Here is a 24827-nt window from a genome sequence, read left to right as displayed (position 1 = left end):
CCACCCCACTGACAGCTTTTGCCTGGTAAAGGGGTGGACAGAGGGGTCCGTCCCCTAAAAGGCATACCAGAAACACCCAGAAACAGCAGAGACCCCGCACAACCGGCGAGAGACCAGCGAAACCCCAAGGGATTTCAGACCCCAGTTGTTGACAGGATGAGGCTGGGCTGTGATGTCCACCATAGTCAAATAGCCTACTAACACTCACTGTCTGGGTCCACACATGAGGAATGAGGAACAGGAGGGCGGCCTGCGGCCATGTCACCGTAGTTCAGCGTGAATCTGAAATTCATACAGTGGAGTCTACTAATTAATCCCCCCAGAGTGAGGGCAATGAAGGGCCTTCATGGTTAGATGTTAGAAGGGAGAACATTTAGCACATTAAAAATTAAATTAAAAATGTCCCACTTGAGCCCTGATAAATGCATCATTATCCAGGAATAATTCTGATCCATTTGTGGGATCCCAGTTAATGTCCCACTCCCTACTACTCTCCTTATACAAGGAGGATCCAGATCCCAGCAATATTTCCTAGCAAGCATTATGGAACAGAGATCCAGAGAAATGTTTATGATATAGGAATATGTTGGGAAAATAATCACATCGATCCCAGTAATGTTAAACAGAGGATCCTCCTCTCTCTGGCTTAAAGAAATTCTCCCTAACTTTCCATATATCTAAAAACTCTCATTTGTTTATTTTTGTTCCAGTATTCCTGTTTGGTCATCCGAGGCTTCCTACATCTCCTAGAATATGGCTAAAAAGGTGAATTGGAGGCAGCCTGTTGCATGCTCCTAATTCTATACCCTCTTCATCAGGGTTCCCACCAGAACTGGAGCCGGGCAGGACTTGCAGCCGCCAGTCTGACCCCACCCTATTTTACCGGAGCCGGGTTCATTATGTATTCAGAGCGAATGGCGCTCCTCATTTGCAGTCGGCCTCAGCTGCTTCATTCGTTGCAGTTGCTTAAAGGGGCAGGCCATCATCTGAGGAAAACTGAGCAGCCTCCCAGGTTGTCTCAAAAAATCTCTGATGGGCGGGAGCTAAAAGTAGAAGAGGAGCATGACCAAAAAGAACTTTTTAAAAGTCTTCAGCTTCCATAACATTTGGCTTCCACCGCCAAAGGAATATAAAAGCCTCTTCAATATCGGGGCCCTGAATTTCCACAGGTCTTCCAGTGCACTCCCACCATGACTCCAAGGGGAGGCTTTGGAAATGGATACCCCGGGTCCTGGACTTCATTGGCAATTTCTGGGGGGGGGTCTTGTCTGGAGCAGATTCATCGTTCACGCCAAACATGATCCATCACATCAGTGGGGGCGAGGCCGGGGGCTCCCTATGCTGCCAGTTGCCACTTGCCCAACCTCAGAAGGACCCAGCGCAAAGTCGGAGCTGGTATACCCATTCCAATGAGGCATACCAGCCTCCAGAAGGCAACAAGTGGGTCCCACTGGGCAGTCAGGTACCCTGAAGAACCGGCAACTTTTTAAGGCCCCATTTGTAAAGGGGGACCAAGGGGCAGAAAAATAATTTCTCCACGGGACTGGCAGTGCTGTGGGGGGGGGAAGGGGGGTGAGGGGAACTGGGCACTTCCTACCCTCAAGACTGCAGTGGGCACCAGTGTTTCCAGCTTGTGTGGGCTGAAGGGCACCTCATTTACACCTGCAGAGGTGCGGACACCCGCCAGGCCCATGCCAATGAGGTGCCCTCCCACTGATCCTGCAGAATCTGGCGGGGTCAACACTGGAGGGCATTGATGGGCGTGATCCCAGTATAATTGCCAGTATCATGGTCCATACAAATTCGGGATCAGGCTTTCTTCTCATGATGTGGAGATGCCGGTGATGGACTGGGGTTGACAATTGTAAACAATTTTACAACACCAAGTTATAGTCCAGCAATTTTATTTTAAATTCACAAGCTTTCGGAGGCTTCCTCCTTCCTCAGGTAGGAGAAAGCCTCCGAAAGCTTGTGAATTTAAAATAAAATTGCTGGACTATAACTTGGTGTTGTAAAATTGTTTACAATTCTTCTCATGAGACAGTTTTGATGGGAACAGAAGGAAATCAAGTGGAGACAAACAGGGCAAACAATGAGTGGGCAATGAGTGGGCATTGAGTAGGCAATGAGTGGACATTGAGTGGACAATGAATGCCCCATGGGGCAGGGGAGGAGGATAATTCTGGAGGCTATTTTCAGGAGCTGGGATTTGACCGGAGGAAAATGGGCAGCTTTCACAAAGAAAATCCAGACCGACATATGTAGGGGGAATCTGCACAGGCAAAAAAAAAGCAGCAAAAGTGGGATAGTTAGGATATTTTTCTCCCTATCCTGGAGCGATTTTTTTGTCTCTTTTTCCCTCCCATTTTCTTCTCCGTTTCCCCAGGTCACACACTTCCTGCAGTGAGTACGGGACTTGCACTCGAACTTCCCCTAATGCTGTTCTTCAGACATTCAATAGGTGGCATGTAACAGCGGACCGGCTCCTTGCATTTTACTTTCCCTCTATGTAGAAGCACCAGACTCCCCACAGCAAAATCACTCAGGCAGGCAGCGGAGTGCAGGATCACACATGGCGTCACGGTATTGTAGAATGTCACTCCAACCGCCATGCTGCATCGCATTAAGTTTTATCCAAAGCACCAGTGCATGTAGTCACCTATACTGTGACAGAGGAGATAATATCAGACATGGGGACAGCTGAGGGAACTGTGCTAATTATTTATAGTTATTTATAGAACCTCACACCATTCACTGGCTTCAATCTACACTGATTTGTGGATCTGGGCCAGGTATCAAATTAACAATCCATTATTTACCTCATTAAGTTAATACTACAATTCTCATCTCTGATTAGGATAATACGCAGGCAGCAGTTGCTAAGAGATAGATCTTAAAAGCAGATGTTGAAAGTACCTAAAGCAATATGTCATTTGCCATAACAAACATGAGTTGAATTCCCACATAATATCAGGGAATGGCTTTAAAAAAAAATGCCCCCCTCCCCCCCACCCAACCCATCACATAGACAAGGCAAACTTTACAAGCTACAATGTGCCAGAAGGGCAATTGGCCATTCTCAGATTCACATACACACACACACACACACACACACACACTGTGTGTGTATATGCATCTTGTCACATGACATTGATTGTGCTAATATCAGGAAATTCTTCTTCACACAAAGAGTGAGCAATGTGTGGAATGAACTTTTGAGCTTGTTGAGAGGTGATTTGATAGAGGTGTTCAAAATCATAAGGGGTCTAGACAGAGTAGCTGTTCCCATTGGCAGAAGGGTTGAGAACCAGAGGACAATGGCTCTTCCCAGTAGCTGGCTTTAGTAAAACTGGGAAATTTTTTTGGGGGTTAAAGCCAGCTGCACGAGACCTGCACTTCAGGCGCCGATGGCCCTGGCAACCCATTAAACCCCATATTACAGCAACTACAAAGACTTCTCCTCACAACTACGTCACTCAGAGCTGTGTGTGTCTCAGAGTGGAGCGTTAAGTGTGTTGTGTCACGTTTATGTACATGAGTGAATATGAGAGGCTGGGCAATGGTTAGTGTAAGTGTATGTGCTGGAGGTGTAAAGTGGATACAATTACAGAAGTACAGTAATTATTTTTACAGAATTACAAACAGATATTAGATTGTTTAGCACTTAGAAAGAAATTGTTTAAACTAAAACTTCTTTTTAAAAACCGCTTCCTTATTAATCAGCCACTTTAATCAGTTTGGTAATTAGCTAATGGAATCTCAGCAATTTTCTGAACTTCATGTTAAAATTGGATAGCCATGCAGTGAAGGATGGAATGCTAGAGCCTGGTCTTTAGTTGCTTCCAAGCCTTTATTCACAGAGATTCCCCTTACACACACACACTCTAGCTAAGCTCTCCTGTAAAAAGGATCCCAGAGAGTCCCCAATTGATACCCACCACCTGAATACAATTAACACTAATTGATATAAATCATACAATTAACACTTGCTCTGGTGAAAGAAGATCTGATCCATTATTATTAACTATTATCACATAATAGACTTGTTAGCAAAATTGAAGCCCATGGGATTAAAGAAGCAGTGGCAGCATGGATACAAAATTGGCTAAGAGACAGAAAGCAGAGAGTTGTGGTGAACGGCTGTTTTTCAGACTGGAGAGAAGTGTGCAGTGTCGTCCCCTAGGAGTCAGTATTGGGACCACTGCTCTTTTTGATATTTATTAATGACCTGGACTTTGGTGTACAGGGCATAATTTCAAAATTTGCAAATGACACAAAACTTGGAAATGTAGTAAACAATGAGGAGGATACTAACAGATTCCAGGAGGACGTATCAGACTGGTGAAATAGGCAGGCACATGGCAGATGGAAATTTAATGTAGAGAAGTGTGAAGTGATGCATTTTGCAAAGAAGAATGAGGAGAGACAATATAAATTAAATGGTACAATTTTAAAGAGGGTGCAGGAACAAAGAGACCAGGGATTCACATACACAAATCTTTGAAGGTACCAGGACAAGTTGATAAAGCAAGGGCGGTGGAAGCAGATTCAATAATAACTTTCAAAAGGGAATTAGATATACGAAAAATTCACAGTGCTATGGAATATTAACGGGGGACTAATTGGATAGCTCTTTTAAAGAGCAGGCACATGCATGATGGGCTGAATGGCCTCCTTCTGAATTGTATGATTTTATGATCCATATTGGAACAATTTAGCTTAGATTACGTCCTTCATTAACGGCAAAGCCTAAAACATCATCATCATATGTAAAATCAGCAGGAAAACCATCTGATCAGATTCGAGGTCCAGTTTACTTGAACCCCTCAGTTAAGATGCTGAGCTTCTGATTTTTTCTGCCTCAAGCCTCAGTAGGGCATAAAATGAGGTTTGGAATACCCTTAATCCTTTCATTTCCTGATATGTTCACACGCCCCACAGTACATCCATTAGGTATAGGGTTATCATCTCTTTGGTTTAGGATCAATTTTTGAGTAAGGTGTCTCCAGAAAGTTCTAAAATGTAAACCAGACACTAAAAAGATGATATTACGAATGCATGCTTTCAGCGAGCAGCCTCACCCATCAGGAGTGCATATTAGGGGAAGCATGAACGCTATAAAATGAATGGACAGAAAACTGTGGGGAGCGCTGCCCACTATTTCCTGATATGTTCTCCCAGGCGCCAAGACTCCCTACCAGAATCTTGGATTCAAAACATCAGCTGTGAAAAGTCGGATTGTTAAAATAGAAGACAACTTTTTTTCATTTACTACAGCGTCACAAGATGTGGAAGTGTTCGATTTTAAGTTTACTACTAAGGTTTTCAAGGAATATTCATACATTAGAACTCAAGGTGTGACCCCATCCCTTAAACTGCCACTATCCTGCCTGTTTTTTGTCTGATTACGCTCCTGTGAAGCAGCTTGTGATGTTTTACTATGTTAAAGGCGCTTTATAAATGCAAGTTGTTGTCGTTGTTATCCAGTTTTATACTTGGAAAAAGATGGCTACATTTGCTAAAGGACACTGACTCCACAGATGCATAGACGGGAGTGAAATATGGTGCAAAATCCTACAGAATTGCTGCTCCAGGAGGTCTTGATGATGAAAGTCTTTTTTAAGAGAGTTCTAATGGTGAGACTTGCTCTTTACAAGGGGTCCAATTCATGAGAAAAGAACAACTGTCCCGAAGTGGAATTCCCGCAATTGTGGCTTTTACACACATTCTTCAAATGAGTCCCCAGCAGTATTTTTACCTAATTGTGCATACATTGGGGCAAGACAAAATCTAAAACAAGATGTGATCCAGAGTGAACTCATCAAGTGTTTTCCTTGATACGCGGAGTTGAGTAATTCTACCCCCTCCCCCTTTCTCACGGTCATAAGCAGAATGATGTGGAGATGCCGGTGATGGACTGGGGTTAACAATTGTAAACAATTTTACAACACCAAGTTATAGTCCAGCAATTTTATTTTTAATCCCACAAGCTTTTGGGGGCTTTCCCCTTCCTCAGGCGTTCCTCCACACCGCCTGAGGAAGGGGAAAGCCCCCGAAAGCTTGTGGGATTAAAAATAAAATCGTTGGACTATAACTTGGTGTTGTAAAATTGTTTACAATAAGCAGAATGGTTAGCTTACCGATTAAAGAAACCTCATGTGAAAGAACCCACAAGAGATTTATCCTGAAATTCGGGAGGAGTGGGGGGCTTATAGGGTAGACAAACAAATCTACCTTCGATATTCAATCCAAGTCCAAGTAAGGATGTTGTGTGACTTGGAAGGAAACTTGCAGGTGACAGTGCTCCCATGACGTTACTGTTTTTGTTGGTCTTCTGTGATTTAAAGCATAAGAAAGTATGGCACATATAGAGGCCATTTTGCCCTACTCCTTCCACAGATTGTGTACAATCTACCTTATTGTGAACTAGACACAATTCATTTAAACTGCTGAGGGAAAGTTCTGCTGAAATAATCCCTGATGCCCAAAGACAATCTGGTGAACTTGCACAATATCCATCAATTCCCAGATCTTCAATATTGAACTCTGGTCTGCTGCCCTCCACAGACATCATTCCTCCCACCCTTCAGTGCAGGCTCCATCACATCCCATGAAATATTTGATGATCTCAGTTTATTCCTATCTCTATAACCTCCAGTCCCATTCCCAGCAGATATCAATCCAGCTCCTTTTTGAAGGAGCTAATTGGTTTAACCTCAATTGCTATTGCTGAGAACCTGTTCTACGTCTACTCTATGGGGAGCAAAGCTTCTTCTAATCCCCAGTCATATTTGTTAATTTTAAACCTGTGTCCTCTATAGATCTGTGCTCAAAATGGCTTGTGTAGATTGACTCACAATGGTCTCAAATATCTGATATTGTATAGTTGTCATACCATCCCTGAAATGGTCTCATTATTTTCTGAAAATTCAATAAAAGCTAAAGATTTTTTTTTAAAAGAAATTCATTTCTGGGTAGGATCCAGAGTTAGGCACTGTTTACATGAGGCATTTTGTTTTACTTTGAAGTTGGGCCAGGTACAAAGCTAAAGGAAAGGAACACAAGAGAGGACTTTATGCCCTGACTGTAAAAAGCTAGCAAGGCTTTCCGAGCGAGTACACCCGCATCCTCATCAGGAGGATGACATAAACAAAAAGCACAAAACACATACTGTCACCAAGCGAACAACGTTAACACAGGGTAGGTCAGGCAGGAAGCCACACCCCAAGGCCGGCACTTAGAGAACATACATTCACCTCAGGACTCGAGCAAGAAAAAAAAATGAAGTCCTGCTTCCCAGACACTACTCCTTTCATACTCTTTGAGACACATCTCTAAGGCTCTGGTACTTCTATAAATAGTCTGTTCTTTTTGACAATTTTATTTTCACTGAATTTCCCCTGAAACATGCATCTCCTGCTAGTCTGGAAACAATTTACTACAACTCTCAAACATGGGATGTTTTTAGAATCTTTTTATTTAAAGATTTTCACAATAGTTAAAATAGACCCTGCAAACTAGAACAGTAAAGGGGAAACAAAAACATGATACATACCCAATTCTCAAATATTGATGAGAACTACTATTACAAAACATGAGTTATTGGCAATATGAAGATACGATATGAAATCAGATGGAAAGTCACAAAATCATTCCAAAACAAGCAGGATTCAACACTAGAAGCACATGAAGAAGTACCCAAATTGTCCATGCTGCTTGTGGGAGCAGAGCAGAAAATCCACCAACTCAGGCTAGAATCAACCCTCAAGTACTTTATAGCACTATTTTATTTAAACCCCAATGAATTTAAAGCTCCAATGACCTTACATATTTGCATCTAATTTTATATTCATTTTTTATACATGTGCTTAAGAGCAAACTAGACCTCGGGCTTCAATTCCATGTAAAATAATCAGGATTATACATGAAGATTATCTACAAAACATAAATCTCATAAACAGTAGTCAATATAGTTTTTGAAAGAGGAAGGTCCTGCCTGACAAACCTCCTAGATTTCTTTCAGGAAGTGACATTTCCCCAATGGCAATTGCTGAATATTAATAGGCAAAATTATGCACATGTTCCAAATGACTGAACATTTCTTCCTCCTCAGTGAACTTGAAACACCAATTTTCTCTTGCAAATTTGACCATCATTCTTTCTTTAACATAAGGGAAAATAGCAGCTTGGGAGAGGGGACAGGTTTGTGTCCATTTCACAATTGTACCCCGGCCTGCTGCACAAGTGATAGAATGATATGTCTTTGTTTTTGGGGAACTGGACAGAATTACAGTGGATTACCCATTCCCACGATCAGCGGTCGTAAGTGGACGGAGCATGTTTTCGTCAAGACTTATTCAAAACAACAACAACTTGCATTTATATAGCGCCTTTAACGTAGTAAAACATCCCAAGATGCTCCACAGGAGCGTTATCAAACAAAATTTGACATCGAGCCACATAAGGAGATATTAGGACGGGTTAAAGAGCATCTTAAACGAGGAGTGAGAGGTAGAGAGGTTTAGGGATGGAATTCCAGAGCTTAGGGCCTAGACAACTGAAGGCATGGCTGCCTATGGTGCAGCGATTAAAATCGGGGATGCACAAGAGGCCAGAATTGGAGCAGCACAGAGATCTCGGAGGGCTGAAGGGTTGGAGGAGGTTAGAGACAGGGAGGGGTGAGGTTATGGAGGGATTTGAAAACAAGGATGAGAATTTTAAAATCGATGCACTCCCGGACCGGGATCCAATGTAGGTCAGCGAGCACAGGGGTGATGGGTGAACGGGACTTGTTGCAAGTTAGGATACAGGCAGCAGAGTTTTGAATGAGTTCAATTTTATGGAGGGTGGAACATCGAAGGCCGGCCAGGCGAGCACTGGAATAGTCAAGTCTGGAGGTAACAAAGGAATGGATGAGGGTTTCAGCAGCAGATGAGCTGAGGCAGGGGCTGGAGACGGGCGATGTTATGTAGGTGGAAGCAGGCGGTTTTGGTGATGGAGTGGATATGTGGTCATAAGCTCATCTCAGGGTCAAATAGGACGCCAAGGTTACAAACGGTCTGGTTCAGCCTCAGACAGTGGCCAGGGAGAGGGATGGAGTCGGTTGCTAGGGAACGGAGTTTGTGGCGGGGATCAAAGGCAACGACTTCGTTCTTCCCAATATTTAGTTGGAGGAAATTTTTGCTCATTCAGTACTGGATGTCAGACAAGCAGCGCGACAAATCAGAGAGTGTGAGGGGGCGAGAGAGGTGGTGGTGGGGTAGAGCTGGGTGTCGTCAGCGTACACGTGGAACCTGACGTGTTTTCGGATGATGTCACCATGGGGCAGCCTGTAGATGAGAAATATGAGAGGGAGACTCCAGAGATAATGGTGTGGGAGCTGGAAGAGAAGCCATTGCAGGTAAAACTCTGGCTACGACAGGATAGATAAGAATGGAACCAGGCGGCCACAGTCCCACCCAACAAGTCAACTGTGCCTAAAACTGCTTTACCAGAATTTTAAAACATTCTTGTTTGAGGAGGCCCTAGTTTCCAATACATGGGGAGAGATAGGGGTCCATTTTCTTTTAAACACATTTCTCCCCCCTGCGTGCCCCCCCCCCCCCCCGCCAAAGAAATGTAAGAAAAACCTAGAGGAATGACACCTATCATTATGTTGCTGGCAACACACATGACTGATGTGGGGAAATGTACCCGTACCAAAATACTGGGGTCTAAATTGGGCTGCGTAGTGCCCATTGTGTAGGCATTACGCAGACTCCTAAGGACCCAAATTTTTCGTCCACGATAAGCAGGCACACTTCCAGCGTGACATGCGCAGGACGCCATATTGGTAAAGGCGTTTGCACATGCGCACTTAACAAACGCTGGCAGCATGTAAAGTAGGGAGATTATGCGGTAGATCAGTGTGCAACGCCGATTTAAAGAGACAGATGTGATTTTGGAACTTAGCCTCACACAGCTGAACAGGTCTTAAACAGCAAGGAGGACCGCCCCCCACCACCAGCGTTATTTAAAGGGATCATGCATGAATTCCAGGTTAGTTGCTGGAATAGTTATTCTAGCTGCTGATGCATTTGTACCTGTTTTTGGAGGTCTCCTATATTTGAATACTAGGATGAGGGGACATAGCCTAAAAATTAGAGCCAGGACATGCAGGAGTGAAGTTAGGAAACACTTCTACAAGCAAAGGGTGGTAGAAGTTTGGAACTCTCTTCCGCAAACGGCAGTTGATGCTAGCTCAACTGTAAATTTTAAATCTGAGATTGATAGACTTTTGTTAACCAAAGGTATTAAGGGATATGGGGCTAAGGCAGGTATATGGAGTTAGGTCACGGATCAGCCGTGATCTCATTGAATGGCGGAACAGGCTTGAGGGGATAAATGGCCTACTCCTGTTCCTATGTTCCGATAATAAAGTTTCAATACTCTACCGGGAGTTGGCTGGCTAGCTGACAGGCAACAGCAAAGGTACAGGCGGAGTGGCAGGAGTGGGACAGGAATGCTGTCATCCTGAGAGAGGACAGCAGGTTCATGTTCCATGGAGCCACTGCCACTTTCTGCCTCCTGTTATGTGCCACCTTCTCCTGCAAGAAAGCAGGATGTGTGTCGGTGAGCGTCCTGCAAGATGTTTGGATGATGTGGCTGTCACGGTTAAATAGCTGCCAGTGTGTGTGTGAGTTGTGAGTATGCGGCTTGCAACAATGGTAATGTGTCAGGGTGAGATGAAGCATCTGATTGGAAAAGTGGAGTACTGACTGAAGGAGTTTGTTGGTAGGTGGGGATGAGGGGTGTATTGCTGAGCAACCTTTATTCAATGATTTGAAGGAACTCAACAGTTTGTAAACATAAGATCCATACCTGCACCTGTGTTTTACACGTGCGATTTCTGATCTCCATTCAGACTCCGCTCAGACCCGTATCTTATATTTTGAAAATACAAGAGTCCCGCAAACTTTGAGGAGTCAAGTTGTTGCTCATTAAAAATTACAGAGTTCCCATTATCACCATGCTTCACTACTTCCTGCAGCCACAGTGCACCTTCCCTTTAAGAGATGCAGGTTGCCTTTAAGTGGTGTTAGCCACCTGTGATATCTGGGCCCCCTGCTGGTGAGCAGCCACTCAACACCACAGATAACGCTGGCTGCATGCTGCAATCATCGAAATCACCAGGCAGTGCGAATCCCCCCCACCGCGATCCCCGCACCCGTTTTTGGGGGTTAACCAATTGAACCCCCACAAAATTTTATATATTAACTTAGGAAGCGCCAATGACCTTGCATATTTGCATCTAATTTTACACCCATTTTTCTACATCTTGGACCTACATCTCTGATTTTTTTTCAGAAGCGATGGACCAAAGATAATCCTCCTTGAATTATTTATTTTTCTAGCCCAGTCCACCATTTTGGAGAATAAAGACTAACCATCAGGGCCAGACCACTGCTGTAATTTTATGAGTGTCTACAGCTGTGAAGTCCGACATTGAGACCAAGTGCGATATTGGCTCTGTCTGGTTTGATTGGACTTGGTCACAACAAGATTTTCAATTAACTTAGTCCGCTTATCTGTCAATAAATCAGAAATCAACCTTCAAATAACTGGCCTTTGAACCAAACTTCCACCTGTACTATTGACTTCAGCTCTTTAAATTCATTGATACCTGCCTGGATTTCAGTTGAATAATGATAGACTCAACTTGGTGCCACACCACCATTGGAGTCATTGCAGGGAGAGAGGGTCCTCCAAATATATTTACATCAGCCTCCTAAACAGGAGTAGCCTTCAAAATGTTCACAAAAATCAAATACAGGTTTTGACCTGAAGAGGAAATGTGTGAAAAATTACCACACTTTACTGTACAATAAGCTCATTGTTTTGTTATTTACTGAACATGGTGTCAACAACTTTTTGCTGCAGTCAATTGGGCCAATTTTTCTGGATCTGAATCTACTCAAGGCTACTCAAGCCTATAGTGAAGGCTAAAAGTATTCCAATACCTCCTGAAATCCAGTCCTGGAATTTTGGCCAAACTGCAGCCTTTTTTGTGATTAGCAGCAGAAACTCGTCAATGTTATTTTATTGATTCTACTATGGTCATTGCTTCTCTGAACTTTCCTCCCTTTCCCGTCCAGGCTCTAAAAATGCTTTCGCTACATAATGGTTTCACCCCATTGCATTCTTACAGTGTTCACTACCTTGTCTTCTTTCCCACTCTTTTAAACATATGTGGCACCCTGTACTATAGGCCTTGGCTTTTGCAACAAAATAAAGTGACTGAGACTCAAGGCCATCAAATGGAATTTAAAGCCCTCTATAGATGATAAGTGCTGTATTAATGGCAATCTGCCAGTGGGCGTAGGTTCACACGTCTAATTCTCCCCAAACACTCGGGTCTCAGCTGCGTTGTTGTTTTCAAGAGATACGATGCAGAGGCCAAGCAGGGAAGGAGGAAAAACCAGAGGAAGAGACTATCCAGCTCCTAAATTAAATGAATTGACGCCTTAACTCAGCAGCTAAAGAATGCAAGTCCACAGCACAGACCTATTGCTAAAGTTACACAAGTTGGCCATTTCACTCAGTAAAAGGTACAGGAAGGCAATGGAAATATCACAATGGGAGGGTGCACTCTTCCAGCACTGAAGTGAAATACATTGTTTTAGCAGAGAAAGCTTTACTCTGTTTCTAACCTGTATTATTTTTCACCTGAGAGCTCTTGACACTGCCAATTGGGTGCAGAAAGTAGGAAAATAGTCCATTGCCTAGCACTGATATCGCTCACCTCGGTAACCACAAAATAACGTATTGAACAAAAACATGCTGCTCAGGTATATTCTGAGAACTCCCCCAAAGATTACATTAGAAAGCTTTACTCTTGTGACACCATGATTGGTCAATGCACCTTAGTCATTAGTGCGTTATGTGCGGCTCATCACCTGTGAGCTAACTTCTATATCCCAGAGGTCCTCACAGTCTATCCTCCATTACCTCTGAGCAAACACCTTGTATATATAGCTGTGAATAAAATATATTCAAAAAGTACTTCTGGGAACCTTCCCCGGCACGTAAAACCCTTCACAAAAACACCCTTTTATACACCAAAACTTCTGATATGGCATATGCTGCTTACGGCTTCCCCCACAAATAAAAGAAAACAAATAAACAGTCTCAGTCTACAGCGCACACATCTCTGTAACACCCATCTTTCTAGAGCACACAGCTCTCTATAAAACACACATATCTCTGTAACACACATCTCTCAATAGTACTCTGAGCTAGCAAACACTGCAAATGACTTCCACATACTTTGGGAGGCAGAGACTATATAAAGCACCCTGTCTAAGGTATGGCTTTTTCTAGTCCTGAATGCCTTCCAAAGCTCTTTAGAGGGTGCGTCATGTATTTATCAAAAGATTGGTTGAATCATCATGAGTACTTACCAGCCCACATTATTTGAGTGGTAGGAAGGCAAATATATATTTTGGACCACATGATTTTTAGTTTTAAAAAAGTTATATTCTAGTCAGAACCAGTCAGGAGCAAGGAAGGAGGCTGGAAGCACTCAGGAGGAGTCTGGAAACTGGAAGAACTCAGGCGATTTGGGAGAACTGAGTGAGCACATGGTCTGTGGATATTAAGGGAGAGGGTTAGGAGACTGAGGGGTTAGAACCAGTGAGAAGCAGCCACATGGTTGTCTGCAATTCTGTGCACCTTAATTTTAACATAATCTCTTGTGCGGCACATTATCAAATGCCTTCTGAAAATCCACACGATGGCGTCCACTGATTCCATTCTATCTACCACTTCAGTGACTCCGTCAAAGAACTCTATTAGGTGAGTTAGGGATGGCTTAGCTTCGACAAAACTTAACTCTGCCTATTCAGTTCATACTTTTCCAAGTGCTCACTTACTCGGATAATGGACTGTCGTAATTTTCCTGCAAATTGGCGTTTAATTCACTGGTCTGTAGTTATTCAATTTGTTCCCTCATCCTTTTTTCAATAATGTTTGCTACCTCCCAATCTTCTAGTATTAGCCCAAGTCTCTCAAGCTTTGGAAGATTATAATTAATGTATACCTAATATCCTCACGCATTTCCTTTATTGCCTTTGGGTAGAAACCATCTGGGCCTGGATACTTATCTGGCTTCAGTCCTGTTAATTTTTCCATTCCAATTTTCCTGTCTATACTAATTCCTTTGAGTTTCTCCACTTCATTAATCTATAGTCTTCCCTGTTCCTCTGGAATTGTGTCCTTTCCCACTGTTAAGACTGAAGCAAAATGCTCCTTTACTCCACCCTTTCTTGACATATAGGGAGTCATTTTCAACTCCACTGCTTGGGAGATATCTTGGTAGAACGGATCGCCCCTTCATTGTAAAACCCGCCTGATTCTCAGTCCATTAATTTCAACAATGGATCCTACAATGGATGGGCAATCTGTTTGGCTAAACAGGTAGTGAAGTTGAAAATTACCCCCATAAAAAGCTTTGCTATTCCCCTTGATACCGACCTTGATATTGCCTACTCCATGGTTTGGTTTTAAGGCATGCTATTTTAATGCATTCTATAGATCTATTTCATTTTCTAATTGTGCTGCTGACCCCCTCCCAATCCATATGCAAGTTATTATCAGATTTTTCTTCTTGCAGGCCTCCCTGATCTGCATAAACATACAGTCCCCTATTAACGCATCACAGTCAGGTGATCTATAAAACACCCCCACCAGTGTTTTGCACCCTTTCATGTTCCTTAGTTCTACCCAACGTGATTCATTCCACTGATTACATTCATTTAGATCACTCCTTTCTACCACCTTGATGGTGTCTTACCTGTCTCCCCTCCTTTCCTACTTTTTCAACCCTTTCTAATATACCTATATCCTGGCATATTTAACTCCTAATCGTGCCCAGGCTGCAGCCTGGTCTCTGTAATTGCTACCACATCAAACCCCTCCAGTTGGATTTGTACTTCCAGTTCCTCTAATTTATTTGAAATATAATGAATCCCCTTTTCCTGAGGTATTGTGCAGTGAGTAGATTTGCACACTGCCCCCTAGTCGTGGGTTTAAATCCAGTTCAGACTGAAAGGGTGAAAGTGTCCACCCCTCTGCCATTTGCAAGGGTCCAAATTCTATCTCAACCCAGGTGTAGTGGACACGACCACTCAGCATTAAATTATCCCAGAAGAACCACAAGGCTGGCTGGTGTGGGAAATGGAAATGTAATGCTGGTGAGGTAGGTGGCACTCTTTAAAGCTTCAATTCGTCTGACTTGTGATTGCATGATGCTTTCGACAATGACTGCAAGAGATGTCTTCTTGCACTTAACAATTCTTGCCAATATTGTTAGTGCTTTTGGTGAAATCTGAGAGGAAATGCTCACATTCTGGTTGCTTGAGTCTCCACAATAAAAGCACCTCATGACATTTCCTTTCAATTGTTTTTGTTAGACGTCTGTTGAAATATTGATGTCCAATTATGCAACAAAAATACATAAGAAGGAGGCGGAGTGCTGCCTTATGTGGTAGTGTTCGCAAAACAGAGATTTAAGGTTGAACTTTACTCCCCAACCTTCACCACCCCCAATCGGGTTGACTCCTTGCTGCAGTACATTTACAATGGCACCATGGATTCTCTAGTACCTCACCCAAGTAGCCATTCTTCATTTGCAAGCCTTGATAGTGAGTGTCAACATGGCATTTTACCATGGAAGGCACCATGAATGAGTCTGATCCCACCCTTGCATGATGTACACCTATATAGTGACCGGGAGTTGGACCCTTCGCAACTGAGGCCAATTATGCTGACCCATCATCAGTCCAACTGAGATCAGCGAACCAATCACAGACTGGGGATTGACACTGGGGCCTTCCTGGTCTCTATAGCTCTGTTCCACATGAAGCAGTGCAATTTATCATCAACTTCTCAGTCAATTCAGACTTGCCCAACCATTCCACTCCCAGCAGCTTTCAAAATATCAGAGATTTTGACCGACTCTGAATATTAGCTTAACTACTCCTAAACAGGGGGCTTGGAACTCAAACAAGATATACCCGAGCACACACAGGAATTTTAATCCTTTGCAGGGTCTCTGGCTTCAGATACCTGGGCGTAAAACTTACATTGTGCTCACCATCCTGTTCAAAAAGTAAGTTCCTCCCCATCTTAACCAGCACATACAGCGACCTAACCAGATGGTATAATCTGCCTATCTCATTTCTAACTAGGTCAATTCTAATAAAGACAAGCATCCTACCCAACTCCAGATGCTACTAGTCAGTTTCAGCTCAGCAATTCTGAGACCTGGACAGGCACATCTCCAAGTTCTCCTGGGCAGGAAAGATGCTGCGACTATGCCTCAAATGCCTTCATGTCCCAAATCTAGAAGTGGGAGTCAGCCTCAAAAACTTCAGATACTGTTGGTGGTCAGCCCAGAGGCGAGGATTGTAACCTGGTCCCTGGCATCCCAGCAAAATCAATGGCTGGAAATGGAGATCTGGGCCTGTTTTAACTTTCTTATCTTAGATTATTCCAGCTCTTATCTTAGGTCACACTTGTGGGTGACTCCTAAATCCCCATACTTTCGAGAATACCTATCCTTGCCTTGAGGTCGGTAACATGTTTGGAAAAACTTACAGCAAACCCGTCTGGTAACTGTTTTTAGGCACTGGACTTATCCCTCCGTAAGATCCCTCCAGTCCTTGAAAGCAGTAGAACATCCCATCAGAACTTAAGTTGAAAAATACCAAGCAAACTTATTAAAGAAAAGATAAACAAGCACATAAGTAACTGTCAGGCGGTATGGTAGTTGAGTGGTTATATTACTGGATTAATATTCTAGAGGCCTGGACTAATAATTCAGAGAATGTGAGTTCAAACCCCACCATAGCAGGACCCCATCTTTACAAGACCTACCTAAACCACTGAGATGAAGAACAGATTACTTCAACTTTTAAACCCACATTACTCTCAGTGCAGGCACAACCATGGCCAATAAATCTACCCTTATATATCTATCAATGTACTTCTCCTCAGAGTACTATGTAATCAGAACAAACAGAAAGAAAGAATTTCATTTACATAACATGCAGCTCAGGAGCATCTCAAAGTCCCTACACAATTAATTACTTCAAAGTGCAGTGACTGTTGTTATGAAAGCAAACACAGTTGCCATTTTGTGCACAGCAAGATCTATCAAACAGCAATGAGGTAAATAACTAGTTAATCTGTGTTTAGTGCTGTTGGTTGAGGTTGAAATGTTGATCAAGGTCAGCAAGAAAGCTCCATTCTCCCTTTGACTGCTATCATGGGATTTTCAACATCCACCAGAAAACATGGCATCCATTTTATGTCACATCTGAAGCACGCCAACCTCTGACAATGCAGCACTCTCTCGGTACTGCACTGGAATGTCAATTTAGATTATCTGCTCAAGAACTGAAGTGGGTAGCGTCTGAATAAGATTGCCAAGTTAGTGCCAGTTTTGTCTTTTTTTATTCGTTCATGGGATGTGGGCGTCGCTGGCGAGGCCAGCATTTATTGCCCATCCCTGTGGGCCTATTATCACTGGGAACCAGGTTGAGTGTGCCCAAAGTTATGTCACATGGGATCCCTGACAGCCAGCAGAGAGGAGTCTGGGATGGATTCAAAACCCAGCTCCTAAAGATGAACATACAAACTCACTGTCCCACCCAATCCACCAATATATTTCTTTTTCTGCACTGAGCACATTTTACTTTCTTACAGTCATTTATTTGTAATTTGCACCTCTCCTCACATGAAAGGATGACCTCTATTCAGATGGGCGGACAGTGATCTGGTCCACGCTCTCTGCTGAGGCCTCGGAGCTCGTGTTTTTTGGGGGAACTGAAAGCATGACACCCCCACCCCTACCTCATCCTTCCAGCCCTCTCACTCCGCAGCAGTCTTGCTTTATACTCACTTCGTTTGTGGAAGAAACCAGGATCGAAGTAAGGTTAAAGAAATGAAATGCATAACATCTTCTTACCGAAATAGAAGTATCCACCTTCATCTTTGGGCTGGAAGAATTTGCCTCGGGCCTGTGCGTGAACATCAGCTCCCTTTTCAACCAGCAGCTCCACATAGTGTTTACAACGACGCTCGATAGCGATGTGCAGTGCAGTCTGACCTGAGACATGAGGGAGAAAATGAAGTCAGATCCTTTTAGAACATAAGAAATAGGAGCAGGAGTAGGCCATACGGCCCCTCGAGCCTAAAAGAAAATATTTCTGAGTTGTCCCCTTCCTAGGGTGGCCAACTCTGGTTGGGTGTATTCCTGAAGGTTTCATTGCATGACCTCTCGCCTCGCCCCCAAACTCCCGCCATTGGTCCATCCTCCAGGCACACGGCCTACCCACGGCCAATTGTAAAATGAACATACTCTTTGTACCCAATTGGCTGTTAGTGAAACAGCCTTTTCTCCCTCCCGTCTCCAATAGTTTTACAACCAATAATTGAAAATGTTCAAAGAAAATGAAAAACAAAACACAACTTTTTTTAATGCCTCTATGATTTTTCTCCTGGGTTTTGCTCGTAGCAGTTTTCCTGAGACGAGGGTTGGAAACCCTGTCCCTTTCTCTTCTTGCCTGTGGCTGTGTATTTGTCAAACATCTCTATGAAAGTGGTTAATTGATTTGAACTCGTGACCTTCACGAGTTGCTCCCCTCCCTTTTGTCATGTCCAAACTTGTCCTTGTTAGACCTATAAAAGCGGTTTCTGTAGTCTGACCATTCCAATTATGATGAAGGGTCCCACCCTAAACATTATCCTATCTTACCCCTTCAGATGCTGATTAAGCTGTGCGCATCTGCAGAAGTTGCTCGTTTTATTTTATTGCTTGGGGAGCCTGACAGAAAAGGGGTTCCAGTGGACGCTTAAGAAAAATAAATAAGGAAAAAAAAGAAGGAAAGAAAGAAAAAGTTGCCTTTATATAGGGCCTTTCTCTTCCTCAGGGTTCCCCAAAGTGCTTCACAGACAATTAATTCCTGTTGAAGTGCAGTCACTGTTGTTCTATAGGCAAATCATTAGAACCATAAATAAAGCTAATGATTTGTCAAAAGAATTTTATCCAGAAATAACAAGACAGTTGCAGTTAAAATTGGAAAATCATAATGTATTATCAACGAAATGACATTGAAACGCAAACCTGCACCTACAGAAAACTATTAAAGCAACACGGAATTGCACCTTTTAAAATGGTAGAAACATAAACATGAGCACTGGGATCAAATGGAGTACCTCATGATATCATCTGTAGCTGTCGAGTTACATACAGCCAAGCTGTAACTGCAGCTGCTACACACAGTACTGTACCGCTTCAGCTGAGAATCTGGCCAATCCCAAGCTCGACCACAGTAAAAGGCATCACTTAACAAAACAAATTTGTTGATAGCAGCAGAGTTTAAAAATAAATAAATTCTCAATAAGGTCAATATGAAAAAATGTCTCCTCAGCTCCCCTCTAATCCTTCGACCAATTACTTTAAATCTGTGTCCCCTGGTCACTGACCCCTCTGCTAAGGGAAATAGGTCCTCCCTATCCACTCTATCTAGTCCTGTCATAATTTTATATACCTCAATTAAATTTCCCCTTAGCCTCCTTTGTTCCAAAGAAAACAACTCCACCCTATCCAATTTTTTCTCATAGCTAAAATTCTCCAGCACTTACTGGTGATGCAGGAGTGTGTTGTTGAAGAGGGTTTCTACACCAGCAGAAACCTAGCACGACTCTAATGGGATTTGGTTTTATATCTAATACCATCAACAAGTTTCTTTATTACCTTGTGCCATTAAATTCAGTAGAAATTTAACCTTGCACCAACATCAGTGAGATTATCAACAGAGCACTACTCCCCCTAACACAGAACAGTACCCCCACTGACTCAGTACACTAATCCAGCTGACCTATACACTACTCCCACTAATACAGAATAGTACACCCGCAGACCCAGTACACGACTCCCACTAATACAGAACAGTTCACTTTCCTTTATTAGCCAAGGCATAGAATGTAAGAGCAGGGAGGTTATGCTAAAACTGTATAAAATATTGGTTAGGCCACAGCTTGAGTACTGTGTACACTTCTGGTCACCACATCACAGGAAAGATGTGATTGCACAAGAGAGGGTACAGAGGAGATTTAGGTGGATTTTGCCAGGGCTGGAGAATTTTAGCTATGAGAAAAGATTGGATAGGGTGGAGTTGTTTTCTTTGGAACAAAGGAGGCTGAGGGGAGATTTAATTGAGGTGTATAAAATTATGACAAGACTAGATAGAGTGGATAGGGAGGACCTATTTCCCTTAGCAGAGGGGTCAGTGACCAGGGGGCATAGATTTAAAGTAATTGGTCGAAGGATTAGAGGGGAGCTGAGGAGACATTTTTTCACCCGGTGGTGGAGGGTGGGGGTCTGGAACTCACTGCCTGAAAGGGTGGTGGAGGCAGAAACTCTCAACTCATTTAAAAAGTACCTGGCTGTGCACTTGAGGTGCCATAACCAACAGGGCTACGGACCAAGTGCTGGAAAATGGGATTAAGCTAGATAGCTCTTTTTCGGCCGACACAGACACGATGGGCCGAATGGCCTCCTTCTGAACTGTAACTTTCTATGATTCTATGAGAACAGCACTCCCACTGACCCAGTACACTACTCCCACTGATCCAATACACTACTCCCACTGATCCAATACACTACTCCCACTGATCCAGTACACTACTCCCACTGACCCAGTACACTACTCCCACTGACCCAGAACACTACTCCCACTGACCCAGTACACTACTCCCACTGATCCAGTACACTACTCCCACTGACCCAGAACACTACTCCCGCTGACCCAGAACACTACTCCAGCTGACCCAGTACAGGGTACTGGAGGGCTCCTGCACCTTCGAACATATGAACAGTGACAGACAGGAAAAGAAGCTATGGTCCATCCATCCTGTCCTACACAACTATGATGCCGTTTGCACTCTCGCCTCTGAGTCAGAAGGTCGTGGGTTCAAGGCCCACTCCAGAGATTTGAGCATATAATCTAGGCTGACACTTCAGTGCAGTACTGAGGGAGGTGTCGTCGTTCAGATAAGATGTTAAACCGAGGACCCCTCTGCCCTCTCAGGTGAACGTAAAAGATCCCATGGCACTATTCAAAGAGCAGGAGAGTTCTCCATGGAATCCTGGCCAATATTAATCCCTCATCCAACATCACTAAAGAAAACTGATTATCACATTGCTGTTCATGGGAGCTTGCTTGTGCAAATTGGTTGCAGCGTTTCCTGCATTACAACAGTGACTACACTTCAGAAGTACTTTGTTTGTCTGTAAAGCGTTTTGGAACATCTTGAGATCGTGAGACTTTCGTTCTTTTCTTTTCCATCACAATATATACACTCCCCAACCCTCCCAAAAGCCATGTGATCTGCTGGGAGTGGCGAGAAACCAGATAAAAAACTTAGTCCAATTGGGGAAAAGAAAAAAAATGGAAAATTCCTCTCTGACTCCCTTAGGTGGTCGAGACTCATCCAGGAGACCACTCTGGCCCTGTACATGCACACTTCAGTATGAGGGCCACCTTCAGGGAGCAAAAAGGATAGTAAATTTTATAAAAATCAGTTTGATTTAAGAATCTAACACTGGGGGATGTGTTCAGGGCAAGGAATCATCCCAGAAACTCCCTCCTTTAAATGAACCTCTTCACCTTTTGCTTCAATGTTTGTTTCAGAGAAAATAACCTTGAAAAAACACATCTTTTAACTTTGAGAAAACGGCCCCTGCTAAGAAGACTGTATGTTTGTTTTTTTTTATTACAGGATATTTTGAATGCTTTTATGCTTCCTGTGCTATGTTTATATCAACTGCATATTTCAATAGTTCCAAAAACATATACAATTCTGTTTATCTTAATGCAGAAAATGTTGTACTTCAATTATCTCAGGAATGTGTCTGATCTTTCAAACCTGTGTTGGAAGCCTCCTGTTCCATCAGTCCTAGACACTGGTATTTAACACTGAATCACCACCTTTCCTGTTTTGTGCAGGATAATCTGGAAATTTCTAAGCAGTAAACTGGACTCAAGGGGCCGACTTTCCGACTGTGGGGTCCCAGTGTGGAGCCTTACTCACTCACACTGGGAAATCACAAGGGTGCTTCCTCTGATTTTCAGTTGCTTTCGTTTTTGGCAGGTGAGACATATATTTTTGCCACCTTACTCTGTGTCGCACGATGTGAAGACATTAGCTGTTAAGGTTTTCAATTAATTTTTTATCAACAACAAAACATCAGAAGTTGAACTCTCATCCCCTGCCCTAACTTTAATCTGTCCCTGGTTTGGTCTTAGATTTGGCAAAAGGTGGCACCATAACAGACAGCCACACTTCAAATTTTTAAAATATAATTCCTCAATATATTGGTCAGTTACAACACTGCAATGTAAAAAATACAGATGCCATCAGTAAAACTGTTTCCCCACTGGCTAATGGCAAATGGGCCATTTTGTTATGTAAATAACTTAACATAGATTTCCTTTTAAATATAAGGGTGAAACTCCTGTTTTCTCCCCATTCCCACTAACAGTGAGCATGTAACGGCTTGGTAAGCCTTCACCAGTGCTGCTCCGAAATAGCCAGGAGGTGCTCAAGAGCAGCCCTGGGACTCAGTGTGCAGTGCGGTTATCAGCCTGTAGTGTTCGGGTGTATCAAAACAAATTGTGACCCATTAAGGTGTCAGCTGTGGCTCAGTAGTAGCACTCTCGCCTCTGAATCAAAAGGTTGTGGGTTTAAGTCCCACTCCAGAGACTTGAGCACATAATCTAGGCTGACACTTCAGTACAGTACTGAGGGAGTGCTGCACTGTCAGAGGTGCCGTCTTTCAGATGAGACATTAAACCAAGGCCTTGTCTGCTCTCTCAGGTGATCGCAAAAGATCCCATGGCACTATTTTGAAGAGCACGGGAGTTCTCCCTAATGTCCTGGCTAATATTTATCCCTCAACCAACATCACTAAAACAGATTATCTGGTCATTATCACATCGCTGGTTTGTGGGACCTTGCTGTGCGCAAATTGGCTGCTGTGTTGCCTGCATTACAATAGTGACTACACTTCAAAAGTACTTCATTGACTGTAAGGCACTTTGGGATGCCCTGAATGTTATAAACTGGATAGCCAGGTGGTGAAGGATAGAATACTAGAGCCTGATCTTCAGATGCTTCCACGCCTTTATTCACAGAGATCCACATTTCACCCACCCCACACCCTAGATCAGCTCTCTTTTAAATGGAAACAAGAGAGTTCCCAATTGATACGCACCACCTGAATACATTTCACACCAACTGATATAAATCACATGGATACAATTAACACTGAGGTCGTGAAAGGCGCTATAAAAACGCAAGTCCTTCCCTTTCTTTATTATCTTATTTTTGAACCGGTATGGGCTGGATCTTCTGACTTTTGATGTATAGCGGAGAAAGTTCACGGAAAGTCGAGCAGGGGACGTACCACTACATCCCCGTCCTGACTCGGAGCTTCCTCCTCCGCACCACCGAGCAGGGAAAACTGCTGGTTTCCCCTTCACCGCCCCACCGCGTATAAATGACAGCGGGGAGACGGGGTGTAGCAACCCAGCCAATTTGCCTGCTTTCCACCAAGGCATCAATAATCCCAGACACCACCAGGAGGTGATGGCTGTAGTCCCTAGGGCAGTGAAGGAAGGCTTGCTGATGCCCTCTTTGGAGGGAAGAGAACTCCTCTCCATCTCCTCAGGACCCAAACCAACCCTTACTGGTTCCAACCTTCAGGGCACTTCTGCCCCTTTAAACAGGCTCCCTTCTCTTCTGACGCTTATACAAGTCCAGCCTCAAGTCAAAAGGATTGGGTGGCATGGTGGGTTGGAAAGTTCACCCTTTTACACTTCAACTTGCATCTGAATCCCAGTGATGCAGACTGATGGGGAGAAATACTCCAATGGCTATCAGCTGCAAGGGTCCTAACTGAAATTAATTTGAAGTGATTACGGTGACCACTGCAGCAACATGCCTGATGGGTGAGAATTGGATTGGGTCCAGCTGTGATGCTCTTCACAATTCATATCTGGCAGACATTGGCTGGCATTCTGGATCTCTTCCATCAGATTAGGGACGAGGATACTCTCGACTTGGGAGTCCTTCCCTCGGTCAAACCTCACCTCCGCCCCAATCCCCATATGCCGTTGGCCTTTTTTGGGGTGGGTGGAGGCTGCACCCTAGCAAGGCCCCCCACCCCTTTCCGGAAGCTATTTGGGAAGGCGAGGACCAGTGGTCACCGTCATCACTTCAAATTAATTTCCGTTAGGACCCTTGCAGCTGATAGCCATTGGAGTATTTCTCCCCATCAGTCTGCATCACTGGGATTCAGATGCAAGTTGAAGTGTAAAAGGGTGAACTTTCCAACCCACCATGCCACCCAATCCTTTTGACTTGAGGCTGGACTTGTATAAGCGTCAGAAGAGAAGGGAGCCTGTTTAAAGGGGCAGAAGTGCCCTGAAGGTTGGAACCAGTGAGGGTTGGTTGGGGTCCTGAGGAGATGGAGAGGAGTTCTCTTCCCTCCAAAGAGGGCATCAGCAAGCCTTCCTTCACTGCCCAGCCTAGTCCATGGCACTACTACTGCACTCCTGATGGTGCTATGTTAGGAGTGCCCGGGAATTGACTAGCCTGTCAGCCCCCGCTATTCAGACTCACCCATTTGAAGTCAATGGAAATGAAAATCAGGAGGGATGTACAACGGGCGGCTGAATCGATACCACCCGTTTTACACAATCGCCCAAGGTCAAAATGAC

The 24827-nt window shown here is 43.7% G+C and overlaps 1 protein-coding gene across 1 annotated transcript in view; it reads right to left on the bottom strand.

The window, feature by feature from the left end:
• Window positions 1–24827, bottom strand: part of trpv4 (transient receptor potential cation channel, subfamily V, member 4) — a 68337-nt gene that overhangs the window by 27996 nt on the left and 15514 nt on the right. The gene's annotated exons all lie outside the window — the stretch shown is intronic.

This window comes from Heptranchias perlo, chromosome 25, assembly GCF_035084215.1.
Source record: "Heptranchias perlo isolate sHepPer1 chromosome 25, sHepPer1.hap1, whole genome shotgun sequence".
In the NCBI taxonomy this organism is placed as follows: Eukaryota; Metazoa; Chordata; class Chondrichthyes; order Hexanchiformes; family Hexanchidae; genus Heptranchias; species Heptranchias perlo.
Note: the sequence above shows the minus strand (reverse complement) of the source record. Positions and strands in the feature narration are given on the sequence as shown.